Raw genomic sequence first — 21923 nt, 5'->3', positions numbered from 1 at the left:
TTTGTGAGCTAATTCTCAGTCTACTTATAATTATTATTAGGCGTATTGGCTAAATGCTACCACATGTTAGCACAGAATTTGTCGAATCAAAATGCCATACACATCACAAAATAAATGAAGTTAGCTACCTATCATCCTTAGTTATTTCAACGTTATACTTGTGGTGTGTTATGAAGGCTATTTCCCTCTAAGAAACACGTGCTGTGTGTAAATTATTAACTCATTAATTCCTGAGTTCCTTATGCCCTAAGGGCACAGGTGTTTATTTTTCTTCAGCTTGCTGGTTTCATAAATGTGGAAACTGAAAGACTTATGACAGGAAATCAGTGCTAGAGCCTGAAATAGAATTCAAATCTTTATGTTCTTAGTACAGAGTTGAAGAGCTTTTGCATAGAAATAAATTATTGCTATTTGTGGGCATGATATCAATTAAGATTAGGAAAATTGTTTTTGACCTACCATTATTTCCAATTTTTTAAAAATTGCTATACAGCATAAATACGACATTTTGGTTTGGGGAAACATTCTGCCCTTAAAGCAATATAACTCAATTGGAATTTATTCAATAAACTTAGTAATAGACTGGGAGAAAGAATTTGATGGACTCAACTAAGCATCACTCTCTAGTCATGTGTGCAGCATGAGTCCAGTGGAACCTACTGTGTGATGCTTGGTGAGAGGGGAGTCAGGGAGTTGCAAGAACCAAGAGGAACAAGTCTTGAAGGAAAAGAACAAGTTCAAGCTTTTGGATTATATCTCTCAGAATTCTCCAGAGGCCTCACAGGCTATTTGGCATTTTCTGAAAATAAACTTTCCATTGTATATGCTGTAATGATATACTTAATAACAGCCTGTTTTGGGATCCTGTGTGAGGAATGCATTACAAATACTCTTTGAGGATATAACTATAATAATAACAAAACAAAGTAGCTGAATCTAACAATAATTTGACAAATACTAATGAAGAGTTTACCACAGCAGCATTGATTTAAAGGAAGCAGATAGAGCTAAGGAAAGAATAGGAGAAAGAAAACCCAAATAGGTACAATTTGTGTCTACAATAGAATATCTTCGTTTTTACATAATGGAATACTTTAGGCAGTATTTTACATTTAAGCATTTTCTAAAAGACTGAGGAATTCTTTTAAGAGTTTCTCAGCATTAGTATCTCTTTTCTTCCCCTTAATATGCTTTGAACACCAAAATTGCTGTAAGAATCAGTGCCATTGTAATCATACTATACAAATATGTTCCAAGTCTATTTACTGAATTCACAAAGGAACAAGACAAATGACCAATGGACAAAGCATAAGGAGAACTCAGTGATTTTATGCTGGGGAGATAGAGGTAGGAAAAAAGATATAACAACCTATATTTTTATTAAAAATGCTTTACATGTATTCATTCAGCATCTCAGCTGTGAAAATTAGTGGACATTCACAAGAAAATTTGATGCAATAGTTGCATTTCCATTGTAGAATGTGGCTACCTAGAGAAAGTAGATTCAGTTAATTAGGCCTGTTTGGGAATGGGTGGCAGAGTTAAGGAGACATGAGTCCTGAGGGCTATACTGAGGGATTAATGAGGAATGCCGTCAGTTCCATGGTTCTCTATCCTGGCTGTTCATGAGAATCATTTGAGGAGCTTTTAAAAAATACTGATGTCTGCCACAGCCACCCCACTCCCATCTCTGAAAACCGTCACCTCCCACATTCTGACTCAACTGAGAGTGGAGGACAAACAAAATACCATATTTGGACAAGATTGGAAGAGTAGATTTTCTTTTTGCAAATTCTGGTCTGGTGACTAGTGCTGAAGATTACTTAGAAATAGTGATGAGGGGAAAAACCATGGAGAAAGTTATAATATAGAGGGGACCAAGGAAAGAGAGAATGAATTGAAAGAAACAATGGGAAAAAAGGCATGCCATTCATGGACAAGTATGTCCAAGGAATTTAGTTGAGATGAGTAGAAAGTAAGTGAATATCTCCAAGAGACATATTCTTTTCTAAGTATGGGCGTAAAGGAGATAATTGGTATTTCTGGGTAATCTCCCCAAAGCCAGCTTTTTCACACTAAATTTCCAGCAACTGTTAACAACTTCCACTAGCATTCAGCCAGAAGTCTCTGAAATTGGTACCAGACAAAGAAAGCCCTCGGGCATTCTCAGCAGGCCACAAGATTCTGGACCAATTAAGTAAGAAGGGAACAAAAGGACTAAATTGGAAAACCAATGGTAAGACTGAGAATATCTATGAGGTTTCTACCCTGAAACAAAATAGTTCAAGAGTTATGTAATTTGTGTGAGGTTTCTGAGGAATCTTTATTTTGCAAGATTTGTAACACTCTGTTATTTTGGCTGAGGCTCCCATAAAAACAAAGTCATTTCAAACAGTGCAGTGAAAATCTTTGCACTTTCTTTGTGTTCCAAGCACAGGGGACTACGCATCATTCTACAAATCTATCAGGCCAAACTACATTTGCTCTTGTTGTTTGTCTTCTTGGAATGTCTTTGCCCCTTCAATACCATCTTTAAAGTCTTAACTCCAAAAGGCACATTCTCTGTAAAACTTCCTGCAGTTGACAAAAACCGTACCCAGGTACTGTCCTCCAGAATGTACACATCTTTAGTATCACTCTTCGTGTTATTCTGTTTACTTATCTGTCTCTCCTTCTGGATAGACTGAGAATAATTCAGAGAGAATTTATAGCCAGTGCCTTGCAGAGTGTCAGTTTTTAATTGCACTGGAAAGCTAACCCTTCTGTTGGGTAACTAGAACCCCTAAGGGGAGCTGGACAAATGTTTGTTGCATTAAATTGACACCCTTCAACTACTTGGAAATTTTCCCTCTGGCCGGTCCTGTTGAAGCAACTTTAGTTATGTCAGCTGAGCTTGTCCTGGGGTGTGTTTTTGTGTGAGTGTATTCATCAACCTCAAGGGGTGTATAAGTCAACTAAAGCTACATGAGAAATTTGCTGATTTACACAGCACATTAATTTGAAAGGAGGATAAAGAGGGTCTGTAACTTTTATTAGATTCTCGAAGTAATCTAAGGCCCCAAACAGATGATACAACACTATCATAAACAGTGAAAAAACTAAAGCCTTTCTCATTGAATTCTGAGCTAAGACAAGGATGATCATTATCATTACTTCATACGTTAGAAAATAAAGGCAAAATGTATTACCTGTAGCATTATGACAGTCTAAGAACAAACCAAAAAACAGCTGAAACCAATTGAAAATTTACTAAAGCTAATTGAATTTAGGAAAGTGGCTAGGAGTAAAATACAAATTCAGATATCAATATGCTTTGTTTATATGATTAAAATCATTTGAAAATATAATGAAAAAAGTCTTAGCACATCAGCAATAGTAATATATAGTACATAGAAATTTAATAAAAAATTTTCAAGATATCTATCCGGAAAATAATATGACTTTATTGAAAGACATAAAGAACATTTAATAAATGCAAAGCTATGCCATACTCCTTGGTGAGATGACTCAATATTATAGATTCCAAGTAAACGTGTAAAGAACCTCAGTGTAGCTAAAAATTTAAACAACAGTAATATAGTTTATCTTTCAGTTTAAGCTTAAAAATATGTGGAGTGGCATATTTTCTCATACATTGTTGATAGGAATGTAAATTAGTACATTTTTTGAGGTAACTTGGAAATATGTAGCAAAAATTTTAATTTTGAACTTAGTTCTGTTTTTAGAAATCTATCCTCCAGAAATATTCACCTAATTGATTGTAGTATTGATAGATCAGAAATATTATAAATGTTTGTCAATAAGAATTGGTTAAAAAAATATTTTCCATTAATTCAGTGAAACTGGACCGACATTAAAAGAACGTGACAATTCTATACATTGAACGAGAATACTGTCCTCGATATATTGACAAGTGTACGAAAGCAAGCTGAAACATAGTTTGACAAGGCTCTATTTTTGTTTTTAAGAAAGTGTGTGTGTCTGTGTGCAAAAGTGCATGTAAAATAGTCTAGCAGGGAAATAGACCAAACAGTGACCATCTCTGGTAGTAGAATTTCAGGGGTTTTTCTTTCCTTCTCTCTTTCTTTCTTTTTTTGCTTTGTCCATTGCCACAAATCTTCAAGATTTTTAAAATGATAATAGATTTCTTTAATCAGAAACAAACATGCACATACAGTCTTTTACTTCTTTAGGTTTTCGCTTGTGGTTATTGTGGCTTCCTTTTCGTTTTCCCCATGTTTAAAGTTCAGGACACAATCCTTTTGAGGGTAACTGCGTAGATAGTCCCTTGGGAGGACACGGATAACATTCACTATTTCAGAGTTGAGCAAAGTTCATGACGGCAATGACAGTGATCATGACAACAGAGGGCCTGACACATCCCTGAGGTTTTCCTCAACTTTTACTGCTCTCTCTTTACTTGCCTTTTATCTTCTGCCCTAAGTGGGAGTTTGAGAATGTATGTCACTAAAGTTCACTGAAATAGAAACACCTCTATGAAAAAGGGAAAAAAGCATCAAAAAAGATACTTCTGCTTTACTGAAAGAGAGACACAGTCCTCAGAGGGGCAAATGCTAGGCAGAGCTGCTTTTTGACGGAGATTTGAAATTTCAGATTGAGAGTTTTTCTTGATAAGGTAAAAAAAAACCCTCCCAACTGAGACAAAACTTAAGTTGGAAACGTCACAGGTATTTGGAGAGCCTTAGTTGTTGGATTTCAAAGCATTTACTACCTCCCCAGGCCTCTAGAGTTTTCATTAAAATGCTTTTTCCATGTCTTGTCAACGCATAACCTATTGGGCACAAAGAAAATGTTCTCATAGTTAGCAAATACTAAAGAACCTTGAACAAACCCCATCGTTTCTTTAATTTTATTGCTGTTTTGATTGCATGATTATTTATTTCAACATTAAAGAATATTTCTGCTTTTAAATTCTGAACCGATCCAGCTCACAATGAGTTATTTTAAAACACATTCCAAATATTTTATTTTGCCCAGCTTCATGTTGACAGGTACAATAGTCCCATCTTAGCTTCTGTTCACACGAGAACACATTTTGAAACCCAATTAATAAAAGGTAGAGCTGTGTAAGCTATGCTGGGCCCAGCACCTGCTGAGCAAACTGTCAAATGTTTGCCACGGTACTTAGAGATGTATTATGGCAAAATGAAAAAAAAAAAATAGGCATGGGAATGAAATTAAAAACTCACAATGAAATAGTTGATTAAGAAAATTAAGCCATTTAACACAGACCCATGCCTGCGCCTCTGGGAGGTTACTGTGCAGCAGAGTCAGTTAAAACGTTTGTCCTCTATGGCGATGACCGCTTAATTTTATTCACAAAGGACTCCTTTGGCATTCATCTAAATTTTCAGACCCCCTTTCAAATTTATTCATAAGTTTCCTCTTTCCCAGTGACCCCAACATACTTGGTGCCGGGAAAGGGTCTGTCAACAAATGCCAGATCTGCACCTAAACCAGAATGAAACCTTAGGGGTCCTGAGGCCCAATTTTCGATAGCTTCTTCTGTAGAGGCTGAGGCTGAGCTCCGCAGTCTCCCTGGGCCAGATATTTTAATTGCTAGTTGTTTTTTTTTGTTGTTGTTGTTTTAACGTCTAAAGGAGGAGGGGGAGGAAAGTGTGATAAGGGGAGCTTTGAAGGAATAGTGATGAATAGACCTGGCCCAACTTTTTCTTCTTCCAGAAAGCCTCCTCCAATTAATTTTATTCTTATACAACCATCCTTTTGTTCTGAGTTCCTCCAGACCCTGGGTTCTTAGCTGGCCCAGAGTAGTTTTGTCCGTTGTGAGTTGTTTGTGTTTGTTGCTTTAATCATTGAATTGAACTCCCAAGCCAAGCTATGAAATTTTCCAGAAGTCCAGAAATATGCCTTCCATTCCTTTATGTGACTTAATGGTGCCTAGTATTTTACTCAGTAAGAAGAGGAGCTAAATTGAGTAGAAGTATTAGACTCATTCATTCATTCATTAAAAGAATTACATTGTCCATCCTGAACCCCAAAGCCTTTCTATAAAGAAAAAAAAAACACAAAAGGAAATACAATCAGTAAAACTGTTCTTCTAAGGAAGAACCTTTTCAATTTGACTTGGCTGTAAGCTATTTAAGATTCAGGTTCAAGGGAATCTCTTCTAATAAGTTAGTTATTGATTTAGGGGACTAAAATTTTGATAGTTATTAGCAATTTTGGTGACATGCCCTAGATACATGACATTTACATGTTTAGAAAGAATAAGATGGTAATGATACTGCACTATAATTTAATTAATTAAAACATACATACCCCCCACCTTGTTCTTTAAAGGACTTGAAGTGGTTAAGAAAATTAAACAAGATACACCAATTAAATAATGTGAAAACATACAATGAGGTACCATCTCACACCGGTCAGAATGTCTATCATTAAAAAGTCTACAAATAATAAATGTTGGAGAGGGCATGGAGAAAAGTGACCCCCTTACACTGTTGGTGGGAATGTAAATTGGTGCAGCCATTATGGAAAACAGAATGGGGGTTCTTCAAAAAACTAAAAATAGAGTTGTCATATGATCCAGCAATCCCATGCCTGGGCATATACCCAGACAAAAGTGTAATTTGAAAAGATACATGCATCCCTGTGTTCATAGCAGCACTATTTACAATAGCCAAGACATGGAAACAACCTAAATGTCCATTGACAGATGAATAGATAAAGAAGATATGGTATATATTGACAATGGAATATTACTCGGCCATAAAAAAGAATAAAATAATGCCATTAGCAGCAACATGGATGGACCTAGAGATTATCATACTAAGCGAAGTAAGTCAGGAAGAGAAAGACAGATACCATGATATCACTTATATGTGAAATCTAAAATACGACACAAAAGAACATGTCTATGATACAGAAACAGACTCACAGATATAGAGAACAGACCTGTAGTTGCCAAGGTGGGGAGGGGGAGTAGAGGAAGGAAGGATTGGGAGTCTGGGATTAGCAGGTGCAAACTTGTATACCTAGAATGGATAAAAAACAAGGTCCTATTGTACAGCACAGGGAGCTATATTCAATATCCTGTGTTAAACCGTAATGGAAATGAATATGAAAAAGAATATATATATGTATAACTAAGTCACTTTGATGTACAGCAGAAATTAACACAACATGTAAATCAATAGAATTTAAAAAATTGTGAAAACAGAAAGTAACAAGACTAGATACATAATATAGAGTCAAAAGTAAGACTTAAAAAAAATGGACTTGTGTACTTGCCAAAATATGGCTCTAAGCTGCCTGGCAACCAACCTGAAAAAGATTAACTCCATCAGGTATGCGATACACAGTGTATAAGAGATGGAAGTAGTTCATTTTTCTCAGAAGAACTATAATGATTCTTAACACAAAGCCCAGGCAAAGACTTCTTTTGAAGATGTTCATCGAATTACGTTGGTGGAATGCCCGTAATCCATGACAACCTCTGTGTAAGTGGGGACCAGGGTGACTTTCATGAGGAGTACTTATAGGAATTTTCAGTGCAAATGATCTTCACGTCGAGTGTTGTTCAGTAAAAGGAATTCTACTGATATCCATACAATAAATTCCATGAATAAAATTTTCCCTGGTCGACCTAAATTTGGCAATAGATTTGAGAGTGTCTGCCTAAATGGACAGATGACTCCGTTAAGTTGGGCTAGCTGGTGCTGTGATAACAAATAACCAGAAAATCTTAGTGGCTTAAAACTCGAATGTTTATTTCTTGTCCATGTTATATAATTATCATAGGTTGACAAAGGGTTTCTGCTCATTATAGTCACTCAGAAACCCAGGTGAATAGGGGCTCCAGGCTTTTATAGTCACAGAGACTGGAGGAAAAAACATGGTGCACCCACACTGAGTCAAAACTTCTGCCCAGAAGACTCCTCAAGTCTGCTGACATTTCACTGGCTAGCAAGTGAGCCATCGAGCCAGGCCAGGCTTCCATAGGACGAGGGTGTACAACCCTCCCATAGGGAGGTGGCTGGGATATTGTAAACAACAGTACAAGTTATGACAACTCTATCTCCTTAACAAACAACTCGAAAGAATTCTTTTCTCAGCTGACCTGTCCTAAGATACTGGGTGACAAAACCCTCCAAATTGCATTATTTCCTGTTGACTTCTTGAAGTGTAGCATTCTCTGCTGGTTAAAAATGAGGACTGTCTGCCTTCACAGAGAGCCCTGCTGGGGGTAGGATTGACATGCTGCTGTGAAAATGCAGTAGCCTATCAAGAACCCATGCCAGAATATTCTCCAAAAGTTAACACTTTTTATTGTTTTCGCAAATATTCCCTGCTGTTTTCCTCCTCTAATTACAACGTACTGGCAACTAGACATATATACAAATGCACAGAGATATAATGATGGTGTCTTATGATTCACCTTGACTATTCTCTTGTGACTCCTCCCATTAAAAACATTTATTGACTCCCAGCGGCATTCCTAGCATATTTGACAGCTTGACTGGATTATTTTTATAATACCTGTTCCCCCCCACACACACCATGTGGTGAAATTATTTTCATGTAATAATTGGTAATCAACATAATTTTTAATCTTTTTTTAAAACAACAAATAAGTGATTGTGATTTTAAAGATAGTTCAAGGTCATAGAATATTTTATATATGAACTAAAATTTGTATTTTTCAAATAAAACTATTATGCTTGCATTTGCATTTAAACCAAAATAGAAAACTCCAGTGATCCAATAGAATGACAGAAGTGAAGTAACTCAAGTTTTGATTCTCTGACTTACGTCACAACTATGTCTGCCCAAGGCAAGCTCAAGAATTTCCCAACCTGTTCTTGGATACGTGTAGCCAAGTATGGGTATCTTGGGGGCCAACGGTATAACTGGGAGTTAGGTGAATTAACTTCCATGTAGAACGCAATGTTTAGTAAAGGATAAATGATAAAAATGTGATAGTTCGAACCTTACACCGTATTATTAAAACTCAACATTAATGGCAGCAATTGTTTAAAAGTAAGGTACAATAGTTCTTATTTTTTTGAGGAGGAGTATTTTATCACTTCATTGTTGAAAGTTGTAGGCAAGAGGAGGTGATTAAAATCAGAATGACTTGGTTTTATTATTGCTTTAAAATTCTGTATATACAGGGTACCCTCTTATTGCTTATACCTGGGACTCCTACCAACACCCCCATACACAGTCAGCCACTGGTAACTCCCCATTATTGACATAATTGAGTGCAAAGTAATGACACTAACAAACTTCTCTATCATATGGCCTCAGCCTTTTTTAGCCTACTCCTCCACAATTTTCCTCTTGTGAAAATACCCCATCGTCTAGAACAGTGGAAAAATTCTACTCCCTGATCCCTCCTCCTTTTAAAAAAAGACTTCTAGGTATTTATTCATATTTCTCCCTCTAACGGTTTAAATGTAAAGCGCATAGGCTTTGGAGCCAGGATTTTATGGGTCTGAATTTGCTCCCTGCAGTTCATAAATTGTGTGACTTTGGGCAAGTTACCAAACCTACCTGGGCCTTAACCTCCTCACCTGGAAAAATGGTGATAACAGCCTGGTTTACAGATACTCCTGGATTAGATGAGAACAAAATATATGTGGGATTGTCTGTGACAATAAGTATATCTTTATTATCTCCCTTACAAAATGTTACATGTCCGTCGCTTATGGAACTTTGTTCAAAATAGGTCCTCATAGAACTTGAACAAGTGCATTGAACTGGTTGAACGTGTTGGTATACAAGGTACAAAGGTCCATGTTAGAGGCTCATGCTCCAGCCCTTTCTCTAATTGCTTCAGCTGTGAGCTTTGAGCATCGTCATGAGAAGAAAATCTAGGCTATTTTTCATTTGGCCTCAGTTCTTCTTCTTCAGCTGTCCAGAGCTCACTAGTTTAGAACAAACATTGTGGCAAAACAAGGAGGCAGCAGAAGCATAACTGGGAGTGTTAACCACAGGGGAATCTGGATGAGGTGTCCGTTTCACCTACAGAACTGTCTTAGCATTTTGAGCAGCTCAGAGGTCAGGAATGCTGTTGTCATCGGCGGCAGAGCTGCGTCCTGAATAAATACCAAGTTAGGAGGAAGATGACTCAGCCCTCAGAGCTGCCTAAACCTCATACTCCTCCGATATTTTAAGCAACACAAAGTGGTAAGCAGCTGTTAGATATCTTTGCTTCTTTATTCAAGCAAAGCTTAGCCTGTTCCATTCGGAAAGAAAATGGTCATAATTTCCAGCCCATTTAAAGCTCTCCTTCCTTAGAATTGTTACTGCACACGTAGCCTGGACCACACAACTTAGTTTTATATAGCCTCATCTAATTTTCTAATTATTTCCTGATTCCAAGTGGGTATTAAATTTGTTGTGGGAGGAGACCATACTTTATATTCCTCTTACATTCTCTCCAAACTTAAAGATTAGTCTTGGACCCATAGTAGGTGGTACATACAAACACTAATTTCATTTGTATAGGACTTTAAAATGAACAAGTTACTACATCCATTCTTGCCTTTGAACTTCACTATACCGCCTAAAGTAACAGTTATTATGTCTGTTTTATAGGCCAGGAAACTAAGGTTCAGAGAGATGAAGTATACTGCTAATGGTCATATAACTAGTAATTAGCAGAGCCTGAACTTATATATATATTCTGAAAAAATATATGGAATTTATGTAATATAATTCCAAAAATTCAATCTTAAATTTCATTGTTTAATGAAAGCTAAATTGAAAGACTTTAAGAAGAGTATTTAATTTTTTTCTAGGTATTGGATTCCTGTTGCTCACCTTTTTCCTCTGGCTCTGGAATTAAAATACCTTTTGTAATTTATGAAGATGTAGATCTAAAACCTAATTATTTTATGTATACACAGAAAAGTTTATCTGTGCATATGTAAGGAGAAATGGCACAGGAAAATTCCCAAGTAATAAGAAACCACAAATTCGTTTGTATTCTAGTTAATATGTTTGTAGCAGATTTTCAGAGAATTCACAATATTTGGGAACATCATTGTTCATCTTAAAGATAAGGAAGGGTGAGCAAGAGTCTGTGTGGTTAAAGGAGAACAAAACTGGTGGAAGTAATGTAGTGTTAGAGACATTTGATTCAGGTGACAGGTCTCTATGGAGCATCTACATCTTGTAACACGGTTTTGAACACATGTTAAACATGGGGAGGTAAGGTGCTCTTGGAGTTCAATCAAGATAACCCAGGTTGTACACTAAAGTGAGTCAGAAGGAACAGGAGAGCTACCTAGCGTTTTCATTTTGGTCTCCTGGTACAAACGGACAGCAACTCTGAGACTGATGGAAGACACTGGCCTCGATGATTATGTTTTGATTCATAGATTCCTGGTATAGAACGCAATTGAGTGTTTTGTCTTTAGAGGCTTCCTTTTTCAGTTATTGACAGACTAGAGTAAATAAGCATCCTATTTATATCAACAAAGTAATAATTGAAGCAAATTAAATGTTAAAGCCTATTAAATCTGTAAAAGAAGCTGAGTTTCAGTCTGAGTGAGTGCAAGCACAACAACTTAGTCTTGATTTGAGAGATTATTGAGTATGATGTGCAAACATTTTATTTCGCTTGTATAATTAATGTCCTCAGTAATTTACCACACCTTTTATTTCATTCATGAGAACAGTGAAGGATTAACTGTAAGTGGATATTTGAGGAAGTTGGCTTCACTGATCACCAAAGTAGGAAAAGAGTGGTCCAGGGAGGGGTGGGAAGTAGGAGAGTGTTCAGAAGATTATTATTGTAAGCTACAGAGAAATGCATATTTCCATCTCCCAGTTTAATCCCTCCGTCCCACTCTCTGTGCATTAATCTGGAATAGATCACTGTGCTTGTCCATTAAAAATAATGCACGGACATTTAGATTGATGATTCCTGCTGCATTCAAGGTTCTGTAAATAATGATAACATTACTGTCTCGCACATTATATAAGATCACCTAAATTATAAGTAGAAGATGTATCATGTCATGGTCAAGTCTAATATGTATAATTTACAGGCTTAATTCTCACTGTCAGAAGTGTCTGTTGAAGAGGGCAAGAGTAATCACCCTTATCTAGAAAAATATGTGAAGCCTCTGTCTTTCTCTAAATCTGGAGTTTAAGAAATTGCACAATCCAAGGGAGAATCCCTCTCAAGGGGAAAAGTGAGATCATTTACAATCACCTCGCCCTCACTAAATTTCATTGAGCACAGTTTGTGAACCTAGTGTGTGTCGGACACAATATGGAGTGTGATTGTGGCAATGGTGGGAAGGGGAAGAAGTTGTTAGCTACCTGCCATGCTTTCAAGGTTACCGTGAGCTCGTTCAGGAATTTCGGCTGTCTGTCTTTTACTTCTGCTTAGGAAGTACCCTGAAGTGTTATTAAAAATTCTTTCACTTTACTTTCATTTTGTCCTCAAAGTCTTAAGCTTTAATTTTGTTGTTGTTATCCTCTGAAACCGTATTCAGCTAATATTAGCCTTTCTCACAGCTCTATCTATCCATCTTTCAAATATTTTTTTTTTTCTCCCAAGACAGCTTTATCATTTCTTATCTCACCTGTCTTCTTTCTTGTACATTTTTGTTGATTTTCTTAACGTAACAGCTTCAGACTCCATTTAGGCAATTTATGATTTCATGAGTCTGTCGACAAATCTACCATCATCACCACCTATTGGTGCACAGAACTGAGTTACTCTTCTTCCCAGTTCATAGCTTCTCACACCCCAGAAAAGACCCTTCTTTTGTTTTATTATCTTCTTTAATCTATTCCTCTACATCTCTTCTCCTTCTTTCCTAGGTAACTGTTAGTCATTCAGTGTATTAGGTTGAACTTTATGAAACTGACGTTTGTGTAACTCAAAACAGACTAATATCAGCATTTCCACGTGATTCAACTTAATGTCTTTCCAGTCCACATTTATTATTAATTATATGTATACAATAAAAAATGTACAATTTTATGTATATGTGTGCACATATTCCCTGACTAAATTAGTAGTGCCACCTCTATCAAACACCAAGTCCATACAAACATAGGACCTTTCCTGTGTTCTGTATTCTCTTTCATTGGTGTTTGCTGCTGCATAGTCATCGTGAGATGCAGTGGCTTTGCTTCTTTCTTCAATATCATTTTGTGTATTCATGGGTCTTTATCATTTTCTGGATAGATTTTAGCTAATATTTAGCAATTAATCCTCTAGTTTTAAAATAATTTTTCTCCTGTTCTCTATCCCTTAGTCTGTTTGTTCTGCTGTCCTTTAGATTTCTCTACAGTGTATTTCAAATTTTCTACTGCATTTTTTTCTGTTGGCTTTTATAATTTTGATAGCGAAGACCTCGATCATGTTTTCTGATTGTTCTTTGTAACAGCATCTTGTTCTTGATTCACGGATGCTATATCTTCTCTCATGTCTTTCAAAATAATACTAGCTTTCTTTGTTTCTCTGTTTAGTTTTCCCTTGTAAAGTCTCTCTTTCCTCCAACTTGCTTCTCATCTCCCCCACCCCCAATGCCTGCTCATATTTAAGAGTGGAGCTTTTGTGAGGCAAATGAAATTGTTTCTCAGATTTCTCTGCCACCAGTTCACGACTCTGTGTCTTAGTTTGCTAAGCCATTTAATATACATTCTTCTGTTTTTCATCATCTGAAGTTTTATTGCTATTCCTTCATCCTCTGTTCTTTTTGTCCTTATAGATTTATGCCTTAAAAGATCCCTTCACCATTGTTTTATGGGCTTTATGGAGAGGATGGGTTAAAAGGCACACCTCCAATCCCCCATCCTTAACTAGAAATCCCTGCTGTTATCTTTTATTATTTCCTTCTTGGTGGTTTACTTGGTCACTCTTTTGCTAGTGCTTTGAGTAATCACTTATCTATTTAAATCTTTCTTTGGTTTCTGATAAATGTATTTAAAATTTTAAATCTTCTCTAGTACTACTTCAATTCCAGAATTTGACCTGTAAGTTTTCATTGTAAAGGTTTCACAGTTTTTCTTATGTCTTTCTCTTTAATTGAAATATTTTTATGTAAAATGTTCTCGCATTTCCAGTAACGTGGAGTTTTGAAAGCTATCACTTAATAGTTTCTGATTTTATTGCATTGTGATCAGATCAAAAGGTCTATGTGATATTAATTCTTTGGGGTTTATTGAATTAGTTTCATGGCCTATTGTGTGGTAGATTTTTTTTTTTTTTTGGATAATCCATGTGTACCTGGAAAAAAGAATTGTGTCGTCTGTGTTTGTTGAGTGAAAAGATTTCCAGCTAACTGTAAATCAAGTTTATTCATCCTCAAATCTTTTTTCATCTTGGTTATTCTTCACAACTGCTTGGTTCTTTCTCATGGTTCTTCTATCCTCTCTCAAGTCTAAAAGCCTCCCTTTCTTCTCTGGCATCTGTAGGACTTGCAAAAAAGAGCCAGGGATTCCTGAAAATTGTGATAGTTCTCCCTTCTGGGAGTCTGTCTGATCCTTCTTCCACTTTATTAATACAATGCAGTTTTGGCTGTTTATATTTTTCCATTTGGCTGTTTGTTATCAGAGGCCTCTGTTCTTTTTCTTTATTCTTTACATTGTCAGTTCTTATTTTTCAGATACAGCCTAGTTTTCAGAGCAGCCTAGTTTCATGCATAGTAGTACCTAGAGTTTATCCTACCAGTATTTATGGAATTAAATTAGATAAAGAGATGGTCCTGTCCAGGTAATTCTTACACTCTGAAATCAAATAAATAATCGCAGAGTGGTAAAGGGGAATTTATAGAGACTCACATCAAATGTTTTTATTTTATAAGTAGAAAAACTGAAACTTAGAGAAGTTAAGTAACTTTTCTAAAAGTCTACAATTAATCTAGTTACTTTGTCTAGTTAGTTAATCTGGTCTATTAACACTTTTCTTAAGCATTTAAAATAAAATTTTAAAAAGGCAATTCCCAAAAATATAAAAAAATAAAATAACAAAAAAAAAAGAAATTGAGGATAAAAATGTTTTCACAGACCTAATGATATAATAATATTTGTAAAAATGCATTTTAGGCAATGAAGTATTTTACAAATGTAAGAAATATTATTATAGTTTAGTACTACAAGGTTCATGATAGAATTCTTCTGAATGCCTGATGCATATATTGACTATTTTTGCTATTAATATGTATCAGATACATTGTGAGGGTTCCCTGTTTCAGAAATGATTAAATATCCTAGCTCTCTCATAACTTCTGGTTTAGTAGAGAAGGCACATATGTAAAAGAGAAACCCAATATAGGGAGGTAAGTGCTCTAAGGAAGAAAGCGACAAGTCAGAGGTTTTCCAGTGAGGGAGTGTCTCCCTCTCCCAAGAGGTCAAGAGAGGCTTCCCAGAGGACAGACTCTGAGTCATCAATACAACCATTGCTTGAAATGACCATCTCTCCTTTGTTCTCTGGTGAACATCCACAGGAAATTTTAAGTCCTTCGGTATTTCTACAGAATATTGTGGGAGTGGAGGTGTGGAAGAAAACAAAGTTTCAGAGTTAAGCTGTGCTTGGTTTTTGGAGAGCCTGTGGATCCCATATCTTGCAGAAAATGGGAAGCCATTAGAAGAAAATATTTATGTGTAGTAATAGTGATGCCTTAGGTAGAGTGAAACGTTGTTACGTTGACTAGGTACACTTGTTTGTTGGATATTTACAGGAAAACATTTGTTGATTGTTAGGCTTAGGGTTGCCATTTCTTTTTATTTGTGGTTGTTGCTCATCTATTCACTATTATTTTGCTAGTGAAGCCATAATTAGAGTGAGATGCCAAGAATCCAGGGAGGGAAGAAGTGAGGAGGTTTATGAAGACAGAAATTTAGGGGAATTATTTATGTTCTCCAGACTTGTCAACCTCTCAACTTTTTTCCAGAAGTTTTCTTTTATATATTGTTCATTCTCTTTTCTCTCTTCTTCCTTCCTCCCTCTTTCTTTTTTCTCTTTCTCTGCCCTACATTATTTCCTCCCTCCCTCCCTTCCTTCTGCCCTCCCTCCCTCCTTCCCTCCCTCCCTCCCTTCCTTCCTTCCTTTCTTCCTTCCTTCCTTCCTCCCTCCCTCCCTCCCTCCCTCCCTCCCTTCCTTCCTTCCTTTCTTCCTTCCTTCCTTCCTTCCTTCCTCCCTCCCTCCCTCCCTTCCTCCCTCTCTCCCTTCCTTCCTTCCTTTCTTCTTCCCTCCCTCTTTCCCTCTGTTTTTCTTTCTTTCCTTCCTTCCTACAACCCAGAACAGATTCTATATTTTTGTTCCCATCTGGTAGGTCTTTGGGATGAAGATGGGGTTATAGAAGCTCACACTTTATATTCATTGTTCACTGGTAAACCCTAAACTGTCTGGGGGTCATTCCAGCCAGGGACAGAGTCAAAATTCAAAGCACCTTGACAGATTTTTTTTGTATTTCAGTCACTTATACCTAATTTACTCAAGGGGAAGAGAATTTTCAAACAAAATAATATTCAACCCCAATATTGCTTTTTTTTTTTTTTTCAATTACTAAACCAGAGAAATGCCTTAAGCAGTAAAATGTTGAAAAGCCGAAGATTTTTCATGCTGGTTCAAAATTGCTGCCATTACATTACCATAACCATGCATCCACCCAGAATGGCAGCCCTCTGTTTATTTTGTCACTCCAGGTGCTTCTGTAGTATATACAAGTGGTAGCCAGTGACTTGGCTATTGTTACGAGTTTGTATTACATTTTGTACTGTTTTGTGTTCTGTATTGCTCCAAGATTGTATTGCAGTTCTTTATTTCTAATTTTATTTTGTCTCTTTTCTTTGAGGTAATTATATTTGCATTATAATGTCAAATGGGTAAACATTTTCTTGCTTCAAAATACTATGAAATTACAATATCATACAGTTTAAAATTGTGAACAAATGTGCTGATTATGTTCACTTTGCTTACTTTAGTAATTTTAAGGCTATTCTTCTATTTTCTTTTTTAAAGTTTAAGAAGTCCAACAGCATGGCTTTGTGTGTGTATCTGTCTGTATGTGTGTGGGTGCATGTGTGTGTGTGTGTGTGTGTGTGTGTACAAGGGGACTCTCTTAGTGATTTATGGATATTAAATGATTTGTCCAACTTGTGAGTAGGTACAACCAGAATTAGAACTCAGATCTCATGAGTTCTCATATATTGATCTTGCCTCTCTACTTTTCCGCCCTTGATATAATTAATATACCCAATCACTTGTCTTGGTCTCTGAAAGTTAAGTAAAATAATTTCAGGTGTGAATCTCATCCAGCATAAAGTTGTGAAGGCACAGATCAGGGGAGGTGGATAGCATTAAAAATTTTATAGTTACTAGTTGGGTATTTTGTGTCTGCTTGGGCATCGAGGTATAAATAATGAGCGTTACAATAACATAACTTATCATAAACTTTCAAAGAAAATTACAGAGTGTTTTATCAGGTCAAAATAATTTTGGATAACTTGTAGGGTTGATTTGTTCACCCCACTTTTCTCGTGAATTAACTATAATAGTAAAGCTCATTTTCTTTAAACCATAAAATGATGGAAATGAAAACGCCTGAGAGTGTTTAATTTCACTCCCTTGAACTATGATAGGGCAAAACTTTTCTAAGTAGATGGATATACACCTTTTTCAGAAGATTCCCTGATCTTGTAGAATGAACAGTAGACAGATATTTAACTAAGCTCTTATAGAGATTAGTAAGATATGCTCTCTGAATTTTTACAAAGAGTTTAAAATATGAAGAAGTCATATGATCAATACTTACTTTATTACTGGCAGATTATAATAATGGTCATAAAATACACATAAAAAAGACATGTTCTGGGAAGTCAGAGTAAGACAGGCATCTGTAGCTTAGGCATGTCAGGAAAGGCTTCCTGATGGAGGCATTAAGATGAACATTGAAGGATGTGTAGGAGTTCAAGAAGGACGGGAGGTGGAGGGGACTGGGGTTGACGTGTATGTATGGAACAAAGGCCTGGAGTCTCTGGAGTGTGTGTGACCCAAGCAGGGAGGGGCACAGGTCACAGGTAAGGAGGTCCTGAGAGGTATCCCTGCACAGGGAGTGGAGACAGAATGGAGACAATCTTAATGGCAGAGTGAGAATTTATAGATTATTCTATATGATGATTCTGGGCGGTCAGTGCACGCTCTCCAGCCAAGAGGAATTTGAGGAGAACAATGCCTTAGAAAGATTAGTCTGGTGAGTTGTGTAACAGGGATTGAAAGGGGAATGTGACTGGAAGTGGGGGGGGGCAGAGAAAGAGATGTAACAAGGGTGGCGACAGAAAGGGGATTTGGAAGGAAGTAGTTGATGGCAAGAGATTTCCTGGACTTGGCAATTGATTTGATAAAGGGGCAAAGGAGACAGAGTAAGCAAAACAGAAAAGAAAAAGAAAAAACAAGGACCCCTCCCCTTGGTGTTTCTGTCTGGTTGGCTGGTAGCAAGGTGGCTCTATAAGGCACAAAGAAGTCTGAGGAGCAGCTTTTGGGGTAGGGGTGTGGGTTGTGGATGGCGAATAAAAGATCACTTTACATCTAAACGAAATGCCTCCTATGTCAGCTTAAAACACTGGACATATAAAGGACTTAACACCTGACCTTTTGTTTTTCACAGGGCCTATGTGATTTTCGTGCTGCCTTTTGCTCACAGCCTGTATTTTACGAGTACATCTTCACTGAAGAAAACCGGCCTGGCTTGTAGTTGGAACAAAGTATAATTTCCTGAGTTGGAAAACAACATTAACGATAACAGTAGCAGTAACATCAACAGAGATCACAACAACCGAACCCAGAAAATCCAGCTGGAGCGGTGAGTGTGCAGCCCTTTTTGCTCGCTATCCCATGAAATTCTCCTCATTTTATTGCTTCCTGCTTGCTCCGTGACTCCATGCCCAACTTCAGCCTGCTCGGGTGAGCCTGCTAGGGGTGCCCCCACGCCATTGTGCGCACTGCCCTAGGATCAAAGCATTCTTTCTCCATCCTCATCTACCTCTTCTCCCTACTGCTTGTCTGCCTTCTCCTGCAGGGGGTCAGGCTGGCCACATTTCCACGTCCCAGTGCCTAGCCCTTTTATACAAAGTTTTCTTTGTTAATCAGGAGAAGTAAATGCAAATCCTCTCTATGTACAATGAACTGCTTTCAGAAGAAGGTGTGACACTGATATAATGACCTGGTGAATTTTCAGACAAGGAGGATCAAAATATCTTGTTTTTATTTTCCAGAGATTAGTATTTGAGAGACGTGTGTGTGTGTGTGTGGGGGGGGGGGGATGGATATGTGAGTGTGCGTCTTTTTGTCCACATTCTTTCTCTGGAAAACAATATCAGTCTGAAATAGAGCAGTAGAGTCCTTGAATTCTCTTCTTTTCCACGTCTGTATCTGAATCATTCTTAATATGAGTGTCAGTACAAGAAGGCTTTGTGATTGAAACTGCAGGATTGTCTGTGTGCCTTTGGTGGGTTAATGAACTTTCATATCTAAACTTAGCCTGTCTGTCTCATAGTCCCTGGTTAGGGTTGAGAGGGGTACGTGGTACGTGGGCTACCTCCTGGTCGTTGGTTGTAAAGCCAGATTGAACTGGAACATAAGCACTGCCCTCCATCAGGTTTCTCTGCAAGATATTAATAAAAACACAGCGACCGTTCATTCTGTTTTTCACTTTTACTTGTCACTACTTCTTGCACCAATCAAACAAACAGTTGGTCATCACTTAGTTAAAGTACAGGTAAGTTATGAGGCAGTCTTCTGAACAATTCAGCGATCTTTGGGTATGGCTTACACTTGAAGACCTTCTTGGATGACATCCTAGGTGGTTGTTATCATTTCAGAGAAAAGATGTAAATTGAAGAGGCCTGTGTCGTGTTTTATTTAATTTCTCCTTCCTTTGTTAGCATGGTAGAACCAAGAAGACGGTGGCTTTATTTGACCTCCTCTCCATGGGAATAGTAACTATAATGGATTTAATTAACTATGTGGTATTGACGTAATTAGTTATCCTGGTGATTATACTTCTTTAATAAAAGCACTTCATTTGAGATGTGCTGGGGTCTGCAGTGGCCCGAGCCCTACCCCTATACTTCATAACTGTCTAGACATTGGAACTGCGTACATATTTTACCAACAGCTCTTGAGAGAGGTTATCTTGCATGGCTTAAGGTAATTGGGAACTAATGATTTTGCCCCCTGGTTTCAGACTCCTTTGCTTGGAGAGCAGAGAAACTGTTGGGGGAGGGGTAGCCGCTCATTCCCAGCAAACTAAAAGGAGGGGGAAGGGCTGTGTTTTGGAAACCATATGCTCTTAGGAACTGTTTCTCTTTATGCTAGAGTCAGAGAGTAACACCAGAGGGAATTGGGGGGTGTTTAATCCATGGGTGGACTGTATAAATACATTGAAATAAATGTACACAGTGTATGGAGACATATGTTCACATTAACAGGAATCCCGGCTATGCCCTTGTCTATTAACAAAAACGCAGTCCATTTCAGTATTAAAAGTACATCACTGCTTAAGTCTAGTCAGCAGGTGACTGACAATGTCCCTTTCACACAGCATAGTGGACAATGAAGTCGGACTGTATGGAAAAAATAGGACAAATATAAAAGAAGAAACATATAATGCAAAAATTTCCATATGAACATGTCAATAATAATATCCCAAGAAATCTCAAAGAGGAAGAGAACAAAAGCAAAAAGATTATCTAGCTGTGCCTGGACCCGTCCACAATAAAACATCATGCTTGAACCCCCTTAGTCTCCTCACTATTCAAACTTGGGTGATGGACGGGGAGTGGGGAAGGATGTGGGAGAGGACGGGAATGGTGTGGGCATGGAGAGGAGGTTGAGAAACCTAGCTGAACTAGGCTCTGCTGAGAAATAATAGGTTTTGCACACAATCCCTTTTGCAGCTAGAAGTGCTATTTCTTTTCCAGTCTGTTTTATTTGACTCTTCTTTTTTCAAAGCTGTGCTTTCCCCTGTCACCTCTTCCTGCAGCTCTTTATCCCGCAGTACTGTGCTGCCTCCCCTCCACGTCTCCCTGTCTAGAGACACGCAGGGAAATCACTGCAGGCATCTGACTGCTTCATGCGGCACAGGAAGGAAAGCTGTGGGTCATCCTAACAGCCAAACCCATAAACATGCACCATCGCAAAACCAAACAAATGGAAGAGAAGTGCCTCAGTGGAGGTACCTGCTAACAAGACTTGTTCCTCTGCCATGAGGGATGCTCCTGCAAAAGCCTCCATCCCTCATTAAATCAATAAAATCAAGTGTCCTTTATTTTAAGCCTCTGCACTGTAATCCAGTAGCAAGGAGAGGGGCCCAGGCTTTTCATCTCATTGTTTCAAAACAGATCGTTTGGTTAGAATTGACAAAAGGTTCATTCCTTTACCTTTGTGGAAATGTCAGTAAAAGGCAGGTGCTGGGCATTCGGACTCTTTTGCTCAGTAGAAGAAAAAACGGAGAGAGAGAGAGAGAGAGAGAGAGTGTGTGTGGGGGGAGGGGGGATCTGTGACAGGCTAACTGCATGTACTGAAGCCTTCTAAGACATTTTGTTTAGCTTGATATTGTGCTGCAGTGAGGAGAGAGGTGGAATCTATTGTGTGCCAGCTGCATGAATCGCCGGATTGAAGTCTAACAGCCTCAGATCCTCTTTTATACAGTAAAGGGGAGATTAAAGCAGGGAGCTCATATGTCACAAAATAGAGGTACAATGCAGTTCTGGCTTGCTTAGTGCACTCAGCCGGCATTTGATCCAAATTTAGCCAAAGGGAGTGAACAAAAGTGTGCTGCCATCAGCCAGGGAGGTGACAAATGTTGGGCTGTAATATCCAAAATTCCTTTTCTGTTTCCCAAATGTCATCGCTCCTTTGTCAGCTTCATTATGATTGAATCTATGTATAGTCACAGACCAACTGGAAA

General features: G+C 37.7%; 1 long non-coding RNA gene across 1 annotated transcript in view; it reads left to right on the top strand.

The window, feature by feature from the left end:
- LOC132437243 (uncharacterized) overlaps positions 1–21923 on the top strand; it is a 327089-nt gene that overhangs the window by 10606 nt on the left and 294560 nt on the right. The window contains exon 2 of the long non-coding RNA XR_009521985.1: positions 18621–18815. This is a non-coding gene — a long non-coding RNA (uncharacterized lncRNA). The remainder of the gene's footprint in view (positions 1–18620; positions 18816–21923) is intronic.

The sequence above is a fragment of the Delphinus delphis genome, chromosome 14 (genome assembly GCF_949987515.2).
Source record: "Delphinus delphis chromosome 14, mDelDel1.2, whole genome shotgun sequence".
Taxonomy (NCBI): Eukaryota; Metazoa; Chordata; class Mammalia; order Artiodactyla; family Delphinidae; genus Delphinus; species Delphinus delphis.
Note: the sequence above shows the minus strand (reverse complement) of the source record. Positions and strands in the feature narration are given on the sequence as shown.